Source organism: Somniosus microcephalus, chromosome 22 (genome assembly GCF_052327205.1).
Source record: "Somniosus microcephalus isolate GS21.2 chromosome 22, FLI_Smic_1.0, whole genome shotgun sequence".
Lineage (NCBI taxonomy): Eukaryota > Metazoa > Chordata > Chondrichthyes > Squaliformes > Somniosidae > Somniosus > Somniosus microcephalus.
Genome location: NC_141008.1, coordinates 33498381 through 33513334, shown reverse-complemented (window position 1 = coordinate 33513334; position 14954 = coordinate 33498381).

The window sequence follows — 14954 nt, the reverse complement described above, 5'->3', positions numbered from 1 at the left end:
CACTCAGCTCTGCTCACACCATCAAGCCCATCCATGGCAGTTTGCAAAGGATGGTTGACTCGCAGAGAGACCGTGTGGACCCGACCTCATGCTGCGTGTAATGGGTGAGGTGGCAGCAGCTGTTGCAGCACAGGCCGAGGCAACGCAATGGCTTAGTGCTGGAATGGAGTGAGTGGTTGGTGGCATCCAATCTGAGACTGTTCTGATACACTCTCAGGTTGAATCCATGCATGCGCTGACTGCTGCCATCGTTGCTGGGTCACCCACTGTCCACCAGGGATCTCATGGTGCCGCAGCAGGCCAGCAATCTGTGCTCGAGCAGATTGCTCCGGATGCTGAGGTACTGCCCCGGGGGAGTGGCAGTGTGTCGGTCGAGCAGGAAGGTGCTGTCCTCTCTCAGGATGACAGCATTCCTGCTCCCACCACTGCCACTCCACCATTGCACTTGTCGCAGCCTGTAACCCAGCTATCCCAGACTGCTGCCACCCATACTGAGGTGGTGCAGTCTGCAGCTGGGCCCTCCAGGTCCATAGCTGGTCGAGGGCGTCCTTCAAGGCCATCTGCAGTCTCTGGCTCCCAGACTCCGCAGCCTTCCACCAGCCTTGCTGCAGCCACTGGGGCCACATTACGGAGGAGCAGTAGGGTTGGGAGGGGGGAATTGCAAAGGGGACGGAAATCATTGAGGAAGGCCCAGTAAATAAAATGTTAATAGCAAATGTGTGTGCAAAATTTGATATGTTTGTAAATATATTGTTCAGTTTGGTAAGAAATAGTTCCATTTTCTAAGAACTAGTTGTGTTTGTTCATAATTGTTGTGTTTGTTTATTATTGGTTGTGTTTGATAAGAGAGAGTTGTGCAGAATAATAAATGTTTAATTCGACGTAGCGAAATTTGTGAAGTTTCTCATTTGAGCTTTGCCCGGTGATAGGAGCTGCGAGTTGGCTGTAATGATGTGGTTGTTCTGCGCAAATGCCATGTGCTCTCTCATTGATTGGAAGCGCTGTGTAATGAGGTGTTCACGAACGGCCCTTGCAGAAGCAACATTGAGTGGCTCCCTCCTACGTTCATGCTGCTCCTCCTCCTATTCTTCCTCCTCCTCCTCTCCCTCTTCCTCCTCCTGAGTTGGACCTGCAATCCCTGGTGGCAATGGCTGGGCCCTCAGAATGGCCAGGTTGTGCAGCATGCAGCACACCACGATGAAAAGGGAGATTCAATCAGGGGAGTACTGCAGAGCTCCTCCAGAGCGGTCAAAACAGCGGAACTGTTGCTTTAGCACCCAGATAGTCTGTTCGATCAGGTTCCTGGTGGCACAATGGCTGTCATTGTGTGCGTGCGGAGCAGGAGTGCTGGGGTTGTGGAGAGGTGTCATCAGCCAGGTGGCGAGTGGATAACCCTCGTCTCCGAGCAGCCAGCCGCGAGCTTCATGTGGTGGGTGGAACAGTGCTGGGACTCTGGTCTGTCACAGGATGAATGCATCATGGCCGCTGCCAGGATAGCGGGCATTGACGGCGAGGATGCGCTCTCTGCAGTCGCACACCAACTGCACGTTCAGAGTGTGGTAGCCTTTGCAGTTGCGGAACACCTCTACATTGTGATGAGTGAGGAAATCTACATGATATAAGGGGTTAATTTCAAGTGTTTGCTGGGTAAAAGTTTTCAGACTTGACACTAGGCAAGTGTTGATGTGTAACTAGAGCTATTGCACGTACTCGAACTACAGCCAAGAACAGATGCCTGCCCACCTAATGGTACCAATGACCTGATAACTTGTGACCGAAAGCAAAGCTTGCCTCCCTTATATATGATTAAAGAGGACCTCCGGTTACACGATTCATGCCCTGTTATAGATTAACGGTTGACTTATGTGTCCAGGATCCTTCTGTCAATATGTTATTTCTACCTGATGATTAATCTAAAATGTATCCTGATAGAGGAACAAAGGGATTTCAATCAAACTTGTTTGTTACACTGTATAAATATAGAACGTTTACACTGTATCATTGGAATAGTAGCCTCACCCCTTGAGTGGAGGTACTGATTCCCCTTGCAAGAGAAGTTAAATAAAAGGCCTGTCCGTCTGACGAATCCAAGTGTGTATTGAGTCATTACCCAGAGCTAAGAAGTAAGGCACTTCTACAATTTGGAGGTCCCACCGAGATGGCTTGCTGTACCAATTGGTGAGTTAACAGACGCCGAGTACGTTGCTCGGTTGGGAAAATCCCATCGGCCGAAGGTGGTGTTTTGCCACATTTTTGGGACTTTCCCTGCCATAAGCATAGCTGCGCACAGTCTGTTTATTCCATTGGACAGCACTGCCATCGGGTAATTGACTCACAAGGTTCGGGGGTTAAACTGCCGTTGTGACTGCTTCCCTTTCAGAAACGGAACAGAGGACCAGCCATGAGGCGCTGACGCCCCGCGAACAGGATCGTGCAGAAAAGGACTGTAGGAAGCGCTGAAATAAAGGTACCAGAGAGAGAAGGTTAAGTCAGGAATTTGATTAACTAAGGAGCTAGCGATTTACTGGAAATTGAACTAGCAAGGTTCCAGCTTGCTGAGAGAGAAGGTTAAGTCAGGAATTTGATTAACTAAGGAGCTAGCGATTTACTGGAAATTGAACTAGCAAGGTTCCAGCTTGAAGTTAGCTGGGACAAATTGAAGGCCCTTTTTGCTAAAGATTTGGCTAAAGGGAGTAGGGTAGAAGGAGAGAAGAGCTTGAAGTTAGCTGGGACAAATTGAAGGCCCTTTTTGCTAAAGATTTGGCTAAAGGGAATAGAGAAAAAAAAAAAGAGAGAAGAGTGGGCGGATGTCTGAAACACAGTGTCAATGTTTAATGTTTATGAGAGTGAGTATTTAACTACTTGTTATTATCAATCAACTTTGCAGCTTTGTCCAGTAAGGCTGCATAGGTTGGGGATTTAGTAACACTTTGGTTGTTGTTTAACAAGAGTATTGTTTATTGTTTATTGTTATATGTATTAATGTTTAGTCATGTCTGATCTGTAGAGGCGTCCCACGCAGATCATAGAGTGTTACGGAATTGTTGTATGTTTTAACTAAAATATTTAAGCTGCTACAATGGGTTCTAGTAACAGTAAACTGCCTGAAAAAGGCACGCCAGCTGCTTTTATGTTAAAACATTGCGGTCAGTCAGCTATTGACCACTTACCAAGTTGGTCCAAATGGACCTCAGGCAGTAATCACCCCTTTCCACCAGATGGAACGTTTAATATAGACAGAATTACTTGTCTCGAGGAATGCCTGTTAGAAAGAGACCCCGGAAGAAAAAGGAATAAGGGTGTGGATTGGTCTGCATTTTGTGATTGGAAAAGAGAAGCCGAGAAAAGAAGGGAGATGAGTGTTATTGCCAGCAAAAGGGGGAGAGAGCAGGAAAAGCAGAAAAAGATCCCTCAAGCTTTGCAATGCCCATTAAGTAAAGAGAAGAAATCCCCCACGGAAGATGACGAAAAGGAGGATAGTGATGATGATTTAGTCCAAACAACTAGGAGGTTATATCCTCAGTATGAGCCACTACCAGCAGTATTGCCAAAACCTTCCCCACGTCAGTCGGTGTCATCACCCCCTCCATATAGAGAGCGGGCTCCGGCCCCCCACTTATCATCACCATGGCCACATACCAGCCCGGGGGTATCATCTAGAACCCGAAGTAAGGACCCCCGTAGTCCGGATTTAGAGGTGCCTCCCACGGCCCCTTCCTCCCCCGTGGAATTAGAATCACCGGTTTTACCGGTAAGACAGGCCCCCATGAAATTATTTCCGAACCCTCAAGGAGAGGGGAATGTTTCTGTTCACCGTCCATGGTCCCCGTCTGAGTTGCGAACTATAATGAGTGAACTTCCAGATCCAGAATTAGAATTAGAAAAAGCAATAGCAAACTTAAAAATGATTGTTCTGTGTCACCAACCTAGTATTTTGGATATGGAAATCCTTTGTAAAGGTTGGTTGAAGGAATCTCAGTTTAAGAAATTAGAAGAAACCTTTAAGGGTTTCTCTACCCATCGTAGTTTAGCCACTGCAGGCCCAGCTAACCCTCCAGCGGAGGGACTATGGAGCCAGTTGTATACCGACTTGCATACTACCTTCCCCAAAAGAACTAACTGGTCAAAAATAATGGAAACTACCCAAAGGAAGGATGAGGATGTAGAAGATTATATAGAGCGAGTAGAATCACAAATGAAACAGTTTTCAGGATTGGCTGAAAAAGAATCACGAGGCCCCTTGGTTAGTGCTCTTGTAAATGGCCTCCGCCCGGAATTGAAAGAACCATTACAATTGATTTGTTTGGGGTGGAGGCAGAAGAAACTTCCCGAATTGACTTCTATACTTAAAGATTTACAAGAAAGAAATAGAGAGCAAAAAGGGAAAAAGATTTATAATATGTTAGTGGAGTATGAGAAAAGTGAACCACTGGGAGAACCGTTCCCCATAGCGGCCCAACAACAATATCAACAACAGCAATATCGGGGAGGATATGGAAGGGGCAGAGGAAGAGGTAGATACCGGGCAGGAAGGGGAGGAACTTATAGAGGCAGAGGATCAGGTCAACAGGGAGGTTTTGGAGGATTAGGCCAGCAGGGATGTTTTGAATGTGGACAAATGGGCCATTGGAAGGCCCAATGCCCAAATAAGGGAATGGGAGGTGGAATACAGAATCCCGATTTTACCACTTCCAATCCTTTCGCTACAAGAGGTACTCAAGGACAGAGCCAGTGACAATTAGACCCAGGTGCACCAGAAACCCAAATGCCCGTAGTTTCCAAAGATGCCCGAAGTGAACCTGAAATAGAGATTGAAGTGGCGGGACAGCCAACCACTTTTTTGGTAGATACAGGAGCTACTTTTTCCATGATAGGAAAAGACTTGGCCAAGAAAATCCCAACAAGCGGAACAAAGGTTTCCATAATAGGAGTGACTGGGATTCCCCAAAGTTTAAAAAGATCAGCGCCAATAACAATACAATTTGATCAATATGAACAAGGACATACGTTCTTACTATCTGAAGATTCCGGTATGAATTTATGTGGGAGAGATTTACTGTGCAAGATGAACGCGACTATAATATGTTCCCCCACGGGAATAACGGTGCAAATCCCAGAAGAAAAGGCTTGTATTTGCCCAATGAAAGAGACCCAACACCCTGTTCTGTATACATGGGAAGTGCTACAAGGAAATCTACGATCAGATCTAGTAGACCAAATAGAGGTATGGGAAGGAATGACATCCGTCTTGTCTGACTATATTAATACCTCAAACATAAGAAGCTGGCACTACGATTTGCATTGTACCGTTTATTATGATAAAACTGGACACGATTGGAAATTGGAAAAGTTTTACCAACCGTTTTTAAAACGAAGTTACCTTTTATCTACCGAGATGATTTTTGTTGGGCCAGAAGGAATCGCAGCCTTAGTTAATTTAACCATGACTTCAAGGTCGTTGTTCAGGATAAAACATTCTAAGCCACATCTGACTTTAGCTGTGGCACAAGGATACCGTTCAAAGGACTTAGGGCCAATGGTACTGAGAATGAGCTTACTACCAGTAACGTATACATGGTATAAAGAGGGAGCCGCCCTTCTCCAGTACGGTAGTGATGGATTTGCAGTAAAGTTAGCTACAAAGGAAATTTTTAATGGATTTCTCGAAAGAAGAGAGTTGGGACACAATGGAGTATGGTTATCTAAACAGGTTGAAGAATGGCTTGAACAAGTCCCAGGGAAATTATGGGCACAACATCCTAATGAAGTAGGAAAAATGTATACGGCACAACCTTATAAAGTTACCATAAATCCAGCGGCACCATTGCCGCGAAGACAGCAGTATCCATTGTCTGAAAGAGCAGAAAGGGGGATACAGCCAGTAATTGAATCACTTTTAGAGCAAGGTATTATTGTTCCTACTAAAAGCCCTTGCAATACCCCGATTCTGCCAGTAGAAAAGGCGGAGTCCCAAAAATGGAGGTTTGTGCAAGATCTAAGGGCGGTAAATGAAGCAGTCTTCCCTACCTATCCGGTGGTCCCCAATCCAGTCACAATTTTAATCAGCATACCGGCAGATACTACTTTTTACACGGTAGTCGATTTATGTTCCGCTTTCTTTTCAATACCAATACACCCGGAGTCACAATTTTTATTTGCATTTACCTATAAAGGCCAGCAGTACACTTGGACTAGACTCCCACAAGGATTTACCGAAAGCCCTACGATTTTCTCCCAATGCTTAAAGAAGGATCTGGATGATGTAATCCTAGCAGCGGGTTCAACATTAATTCAATATGTAGATGATTTGCTATTAGCTTCACCAAACCGAGAAGCCTGTGTCCAAGACTCTTTAACTTTGTTAACGGCGTTAGCAGATAAAGGACATAAGGTTTCCAAAACCAAGCTACAGATGGTTCAAGAAAAGGTAAAATATCTGGGACATCAGCTAGAACGAAATACCAGGCAGCTAACAAGTGATCGAGTAGCGGCAATTTGCAATTCACCTAAGCCAGTGACAAAAAGGGAAATGAAACATTTCCTAGGAATGTCTGGCTATTGCAGACAATGGATTTTAAATTATTCCGAGATGTCCAGACCATTACTTGATATCAGTATGCCAACCATGCCAGAAAAATTAAAATGGACCCCAGGTACCGAGGAAGCCTTCCGGCAAGTTAAGCAAGCTATGGTATCGGCCCCAGCTTTGGGACTCCCAGATTACAGCAAGCCATTTAGCTTATTCGTACATCAAAAATCAGGGTTCGCACAATCAGTCCTGACGCAGCTGCATGGGGATAAACAGCGGCCGGTAGCATTTTTTAGCACTCAATTAGATCCAGTAGCAAGAGGATTACCCGGGTGTCTGCCTGCTTTAGCAGCAGCGTATTATGCCGTTCAGCAGGCACAGACGATCACTCTAGGTCACCAGACCGTTTTGTATGTTCCTCATGCGGTTGAAATTCTTCTCACCAAATGTGCTACCCAACATCTAACCTCAGCCAGGTTAACTAAATATGAGGTAGAACTTTTGTCCAATACAAGATTGGTAATTAAAAGATGCAATACCCTGAATCCAGCTACTTTATTACCTACAGAGGAAGAAGGAGAACCACACTCCTGTGTAGAAATCACTCAGCTGGTTTCTAAACCAAGGGTAGATCTGACTGAAGACCCTATACTAAATCCAGATTGTATATTTTACGTAGATGGATCAGCATTGAGAGACTTGAAGGGAAGTCCAAAAACAGCATATGCAGTAGCTACCCAGAACGAAACAATAGAAGCGTTTCGTCTCCCAAGTTCATTTTCAGCACAACAAGCGGAATTATTTGCGCTAACCAGAGCATGTATATTAGCTACAGGTCAATCTGTTAATATTTATACAGATTCTAGATATGCGTTTGGAGTAGCCCATGATTACGGACAGATTTGGAAACTTCGTGGTTTTTTAACATCTTCAGGAACCCAAATTAAAAACGCACAAGAGGTGAAAAACCTTTTATTGGCAATCCAAAAACCTAAACAAGTTGCAATTATTAAGTGTCAAGCGCACACAGGGTATTTGGATGAGGTTGCACTGGGAAATGCAGCAGCAGATCAAGCTGCTAAAACCGTAGCCTTATCACAAATAGGATCACAGGTTAAGACTTGTCCAGTTAAAGAAAGTACAGATCAACAACAGACCCCGTCCCTGAATGATGTGCTAGCCCATCAAGAAAAGGCTAGCCCTGAAGAAATAGCGGAGTGGAATGTTAATCATTGTTTTAAAAACACTGACGGCTTATGGGTTCATCATGACGGCCGCATGGTGGCACCCAAATCATTACTATCACCAATTGCCCGATGTGTTCATAAATTCACCCATGCGGGCAAAGGGGGGATGGCGGACTATATCCTCAAGACCTGGTATGCACCAGGAATCTCAAAGTTGGCAAAACAAATATGTGAAAATTGTACTATCTGCCAGACCATAAATGCAGGGAAAATAAAGAAGGTACAGCCCGCATCCCACCCAAACCCCATGGGCCCTTTTGTACACTTACAAATGGATTTTATTGAATTACCTGTATGTATGAGCTTTAAATATATATTAGTTATTATTGATATGTTTTCAAGATGGATTGAAGCGTTTCCTTGTAGAAAGAATGACGCTACTACTGTTGCTAAATGTTTATTGAAGGACATTGTCCCTCGCTTTGGGATACCAGCAAAACTGTCAAGTGACAATGGGTCCCATTTTACGGGAACAGTGATTAAGGAACTATGCAAAGCTTTACAGATTAACCAGCACCTTCATTGTAGTTATCATCCACAGTCGGCTGGACTAGTGGAAAGATATAACGGGATGCTGAAAAACAAGCTTGCAAAACTGTGTAAAGAAACTGGACTTAAATGGGTTGATTTGTTACCCATAGCTTTAATGACAATGCGGTCTGCTACCAACAGAACTACAGGATTGTCGCCTCACGAGATCGTCATGGGAAGACCACAAAGATTGCCTTTTTCGGCACCTTTAACAGCTAAACAAATGGACATTCATAAAATGGAGGAAGATATGTTGAGTTATTGCATTGCACTAACCAAATGCATTTCTAGTTTCCATCAACAGGTGAAGGAAGCCCAGGTCGATCCCGCTGAAGGAAAGTGCCATACTTTCGAGCCAGGAGATAACGTTTACATAAAAATCTTCAAACGAAAGAATGGCCTTCAACCCAGATTTGAGGGACCCTTCCAAGTACTCCTGACCACAAACACCGCTGTAAAAGTAAAGGAGCGACCAACATGGATACACGCGTCCCATTGTAAGAAGGCATCAGTTGAAGACAATACACTACCAAGATGAACTGGATTTGGACTCTGATGAGATTGTTCCTTTTGTTAACGATAATTGAAACTGCCATATGGATTTACCCAGACCCTCTGAAAGGCAAACCATGTATAGAAGAATGTGTATTTTTAACCAAAAATCTCTTTTATGTTATATGCTATAATGAGACCATGAAAGTTCAGCTTCAGGACCATACTATGCAGGTACCCCCGTATCAACCCCTAAATCTTAGGGTAAGACAGGGTAAGATAGTAGAAGAAGATAGTGGACAGAGGCTTGATAAGCTGTGGGTCACATGCCCTGATACTGTATTACCAAGTGACAAAACTGCGAACGGAGGGGTTTTCTGCAATGGTAATTCAAGAGGAGGACTGGCCCTGACAGCTAAGTTAATGTTTTGTGATAATCCTTTTACACAACCCCTCGTTTCAACATCAATTACTCAGAAAAGAAAAATTAATAGGACCGCTAGGAAACAAGGAGGGAGAAGTAGAAGACTGTTAAATAAGCATAACTATCATCAAGTTAATACCTTTGTATACATGAGCTATCTGTATGCTAAAAAAACAGAACCTTGCCAAATGCTGGATATGCAGCCACATCCCTGTGCATGCAGAGGGTGGAATACCTCTAAGGCCCATTCCCTTCGAGATAGAAGAGATGGTAGGGTGGTTATTACAGTCTAATACCACCTGGAATAAGGAGGCAGCCAGTACATTTCAGACCCAAAATAGTTTAAACCCAGATCAGTTGGAAAATGAATGGAAAAATGCAGGATACAACCTTATAAAATTTGAAGGGTGGTTTCATCCCCTATATGATAATCGAAGGAATCCAGAGAGTCTAGTAGTTACGTCAATAGGAACCATAAATAAAACAAAAGGAGAAGTCTGTCTTGTAAACGACAATGGAGAAGGATTGATGGTTGGATGGAGTGAGTGCAAATGTAACTACACTTTGACTAAAACTACTACTAAACCACCAGGTGCAATCGAATGGCCTTATTGGGGATGGTGGAATCTGTCCACAGTACAAAATTTGACTAGCAAAAAAATTTGGAAAGGAGAATACGGAATAGGAATGATGCATCAGATATGGAACAAATTTGAAGCCTATAATAACACCTATTTCATCTGTGGGCATAGAGCATACCCCTGGTTACCACAAAATTGGACTGGGTCATGTTATTTGGGATATGTAGTGCCTTATATACATCACATTTCATCTTTGGATAGCCACCCTGGGACACGAGCAAAACGAGCCATTACAGAAATTGAAAGGTTCTTTGCTATAGCATTTCCCTGGTATGGAACAGGGAAGTTAACAAGAGAATCTATAAACATGGCAGCAGTGTTGGAACAAATAGCCAATGATACTGCAGATGCTCTTAGTAATGTAAACGCAGAAATGGTGGCTTTGCGCACTGTTGCCTTACAAAACCGCATGGCTCTGGACTATTTGTTGGCAAAAGAAGGGGGCACATGTGCAATCATAAAAACCGAATGTTGCACCTATATCCCAGATAGCTCAGAAAATATCACCAATCTGGTAAACCACATAAAGAAGGCCGTAGAGAAACTACGTCAACCTGAACCATGGTCAATGTGGGATTGGATTTCAGGATGGGGAGGAGCATTGGGAAAGCAAATTTTGGAAGCTTTTATCGCAATTGTGATGATAATAATTTTAATTAGTTTATTGATTGGTTGTTTAAAATTATTGTGTACAAAAGTCCTTTCCTTATTAGCGTCAACTCCTCCAGTACCAATGATGTCTGAATATGAGGATATTAAGGGTGAGACCTTTGATGTAGAGTTTCTTAAACTTAGCGAGATAGATTGTCCTTAGAAAGGACAAAAGGGGGGAATGAGGAAATCTACATGATATAAGGGGTTAATTTCAAGTGTTTGCTGGGTAAAAGTTTTCAGACTTGACACTAGGCAAGTGTTGATGTGTAACTAGAGCTATTGCACGTACTCGAACTACAGCCAAGAACAGATGCCTGCCCACCTAATGGTACCAATGACCTGATAACTTGTGACCGAAAGCAAAGCTTGCCTCCCTTATATATGATTAAAGAGGACCTCCGGTTACACGATTCATGCCCTGTTATAGATTAACGGTTGACTTATGTGTCCAGGATCCTTCTGTCAATATGTTATTTCTACCTGATGATTAATCTAAAATGTATCCTGATAGAGGAACAAAGGGATTTCAATCAAACTTGTTTGTTACACTGTATAAATATAGAACGTTTACACTGTATCATTGGAATAGTAGCCTCACCCCTTGAGTGGAGGTACTGATTCCCCTTGCAAGAGAAGTTAAATAAAAGGCCTGTCCGTCTGACGAATCCAAGTGTGTATTGAGTCATTACCCAGAGCTAAGAAGTAAGGCACTTCTACATGAGGTGCCCACAATGCCACGTGGGTGCAGTCAATGGCGCCCTGAACCATTTGGAAGCCCGCTATCCTTGCGTTCATGCTCTTTGTCTGTGATCATGGGGAATGAGATGTACTGCTTCTTATAAATCTCATCATTCATCAAGAAACTACTCATGAAATAACAGTGGACGGCCAGCTGGTGGCGCCGTCCAAGGAGTATAAATACTCGGGCGTCGGCCCCAGCTTGCCAGGGACATTTTGTAAGACAAGGAGCTAGTGGATACAACTAGACCTCCATGTTCTGAAACAAGTTGATTAAAGCCTTGCTTTATGCTCAAACCAAGTGTGTAGTGCGTTTTATTACGTCACTGCCTTCTCCTTCTGTACAGAGTATTTGTCACCTCCCAGATGCAGCTGTTGGGGTGAAAGAGAAGTCTTCCCTCCTCTCAAGCGAACCCCCTGAAATAAGGGGTCGACGCTTGCCCTATAGCAACCACGATTTCACCAGACACCTTGGATAAGTTTAACGATCTTTATTCAAGCATACGCAGGGGGAAAATCTCAGTTTCATCCAGAAAAAGGATTCTTCCACCGAGTATCAAATACGTACAGCAATTATACCTTAACTTGAGGCGTGCACCCCTCATGCACAGCTCTTCTATGATCATTGATTGGTGTACAGAATAGGCAAAGGGCTGTGTCCATTCGTTGCCCCTTATCAGGGAGGTTGCTGAATGGTTCACAGAAATCCATCTTTACAGCATTCGCAGGCTAAATTATCTGTTTCTACTCTGGCCATGAGGTGCTTACCTCATTCTATGAGAATCTGTTTGTCCTGCCTTATCTATTAAGCAAAGACAAAAGACAAGCTTGTTATTCTTACAGTTCCTGTCTTATCCAGGTCCTACATTCCTAAGCAAGGATAGGAGACAAGCTTATCAGCCTTATAGTTTCCACTAATTTTAATTCTAAAAAGTTACAGTTTCTTCTAACTTTAATTCTAAGAAGTATTTCTTTTTGCCCCCTTACACAGCAATGGATGGTGAACAGTGAAATGTTCGCAATACCCCCTGTTGAAGCTTGGAAGGAGCTGCTGGCGTAGAAATTGAGAGCGACTGTGACCTTCGCTGCCACCGACAGAGACGTCCTGGTCCTGAGCTGAGGCTGGAGCTCTGGCTGCAGGAGGTGGCAAAGCTCTGTGACCACCTCCTTGCTGAAGTGGAGCCTTCTAAGGCACTGCTCCTCTGACAGATGAATGTAGGAGAAGTGCTCCCGGTAAAGTCTCCACTTGAGAGCCCTGATGGCCCTCCTCCCTCTGGCCTCCAATCTTTCTCTCTGCCTCCGCTGCCTCCGACGGTGAAGCTGGAGGGCGAGGTCCCGTGCCAGTACAGTCCCCATTAAGTGTTGGAAATGTTGCAGTATCAAAAGTACGACAAGTGAACCTGATAACTTTTTGTCAGGAGCAAAATTCCTTCAAGTAGGAAAACCTCAAATGGGTCAAAACGCCTGTCTGCTTCTGTCAAAGTGACAAGGCAGCATGGTTTGCCAACAAAAAAAAACAGGAAGTGCACGCCTTTAAATAGCATTCCTGCAGCTCCCAGCTGACTGTAAACCGGCTCCTCTACCTGTCGTTCCTAACGGCAGGCGCTGAGGCAGCGGGCAAAAATGAATTTCCGGTCCGGGGAGCTACCGTGGCGATGTGCGGCTGGATGACGTCACAATCTCCGGGCGCAGGAGATCGTGGCAGTAGTGATTAGCACCACCGCAAACTGCCAGCTAAATTTTGCCAGCGGCGCTAACATCGCCGCGCCTGGGCGGTAAGTCGGTAGTGCCCTATTAGCGCCCCCTATAGGTGCCAATGGGAGGCCCTAACCAACCGAAACAGAAAACCAGTGGTTAGGTTTAATTTGTAAATATGGAAAATAAGTTCATACCTTTTGTTTGTGTTCTGGAATTCTATAGTAGAATTTGGAAACGTAAAATGGATTCCATTTGAGAAATGTATACCTACCAAGAGTTGTGTATACCATGCAAGTCATGTACAATGATTATTTGCTATGATTAACTTCTTCTATAAGGAAGAAGTGTAATAGAACCACCTGGTAGACTACTGATGTATATAATAGTAAAGCCATGTGCGGTACGTGTTGTGCTGTGGTATATATATGCTGTGTCTCGAGATATCACATTCAAGACCTCAGAATAACCCAAAGCGCTTTATAGCCAATGAAGTACTTTTGCAGTGTATTCACTGTTGTCATGTTGGAAACAAGGTCCCACAAATAGCAATGTGACAATGACCAGATAATCTGTTTTAGTCATGTTGGTTGAGGGATAAATATTGGCCAGGACACCAGAGAGTACTCACCTGCTCTTCTTCGAAAGAGTGCCTTAGGATTTTTTTACGTCTACCGGAGATTGCAGACAGGGTCTTAGTTTAACGTCTCATCCAAATGACGGCGCCTCTGACACTGCAGCACTCCCTCAAAACTGCACTGGAGTGTCAGCCAGGAGCAAGAAGTCGGCAGCAGGCGGCACCGTGTGATTTGAACCCAAAACATTCTGACTCAGAGGTGAGAGTGCTACCGACTGAGCCATGGCTGACACCTTTAATGTACATTTATAAACAACTGAAGAAAAGACTCATTGGGGGGTCTGTGGTCTGTCTTTGTATCTCTGGAGACCAGCAGACCCCTTTACAAAATGGCGGAGACCCTTTGAGCCAGGTCTCCATTGTTTCCAGGAGTTTCCTTGTTACCATGTAAGGGCTGGAACATTTGACTCCCAATGTCAGGAGTCCCCACACATTAGGATTATTGGGTGAGTGAGTGGAGGCTTGCTGACCTCCACAAGAGCAGATGTGGACCTGACCAGTGGGGTTAGGCCAGTGCCGCAGCCTTGGTCTGGGAGGAACTCCAAAATAAATTTTGCTAAAGAAAATTCACAATCAACCCCATTATTCAGGGCAGCAAGGGGAATGTGGCTGTGATATGAGGAAAGGCCTGGACATCCCCTTCACACCCTGCAATAACAAGCGAAGGCCAGAGTTTCCGGCTGGAAGAGGCAGCCTAGCACCAGACATGCAGCCGTGCGGCGCTTGTGCCCACTTTCCCCATGTTAATTAGGTGCTCTCCCAATAACCCCACAAACTCAAGCCACATCAGTACTGGAGGGTACCCCATGGGCATGATCCTCACATAACCAGCAAGATCGCATCCTGAAGAACTTCAACCCCATTATATTAAGAGTCACCCTTTTAACCTGAGGTGACAGATGCCAGGTTCTGGTGCTGAAAGTGTTAAGAAATATTGTGAATTATTGCGTGAATATTCCTCATTATATTTGTTCCTGAAAATTGTACTTGCCTAATACTACAAATATCCTCATTCCTCACAAGCTCAGTAATAACACTCAGTTGTGTTAAATTATGTTGGATCTAAATGTACTTAGAATCCAGTCAAACTGGATATTACGCAAATATTAAATCCGTGAATTATATTTAAGCCCGAGGTTCAGAAGCATTCTTACAGAAGGAGTTGGAGATCCTAAGGTGAGTGTCAGCCTGATTTCCTTAGGTTAGCTCTGTTTGGGGAGAACATGTCCTTTTGAATATTTGGAGGAACTAACATTCACAATATTTACTATTTTGTGTTCATTCTCAGCTTCAAGCACTTTGCATCTTTTAGGGATTTTATTTTTTATGTGACTCCCCTCCTACTGTTGTAGTACTGAAAGAATTT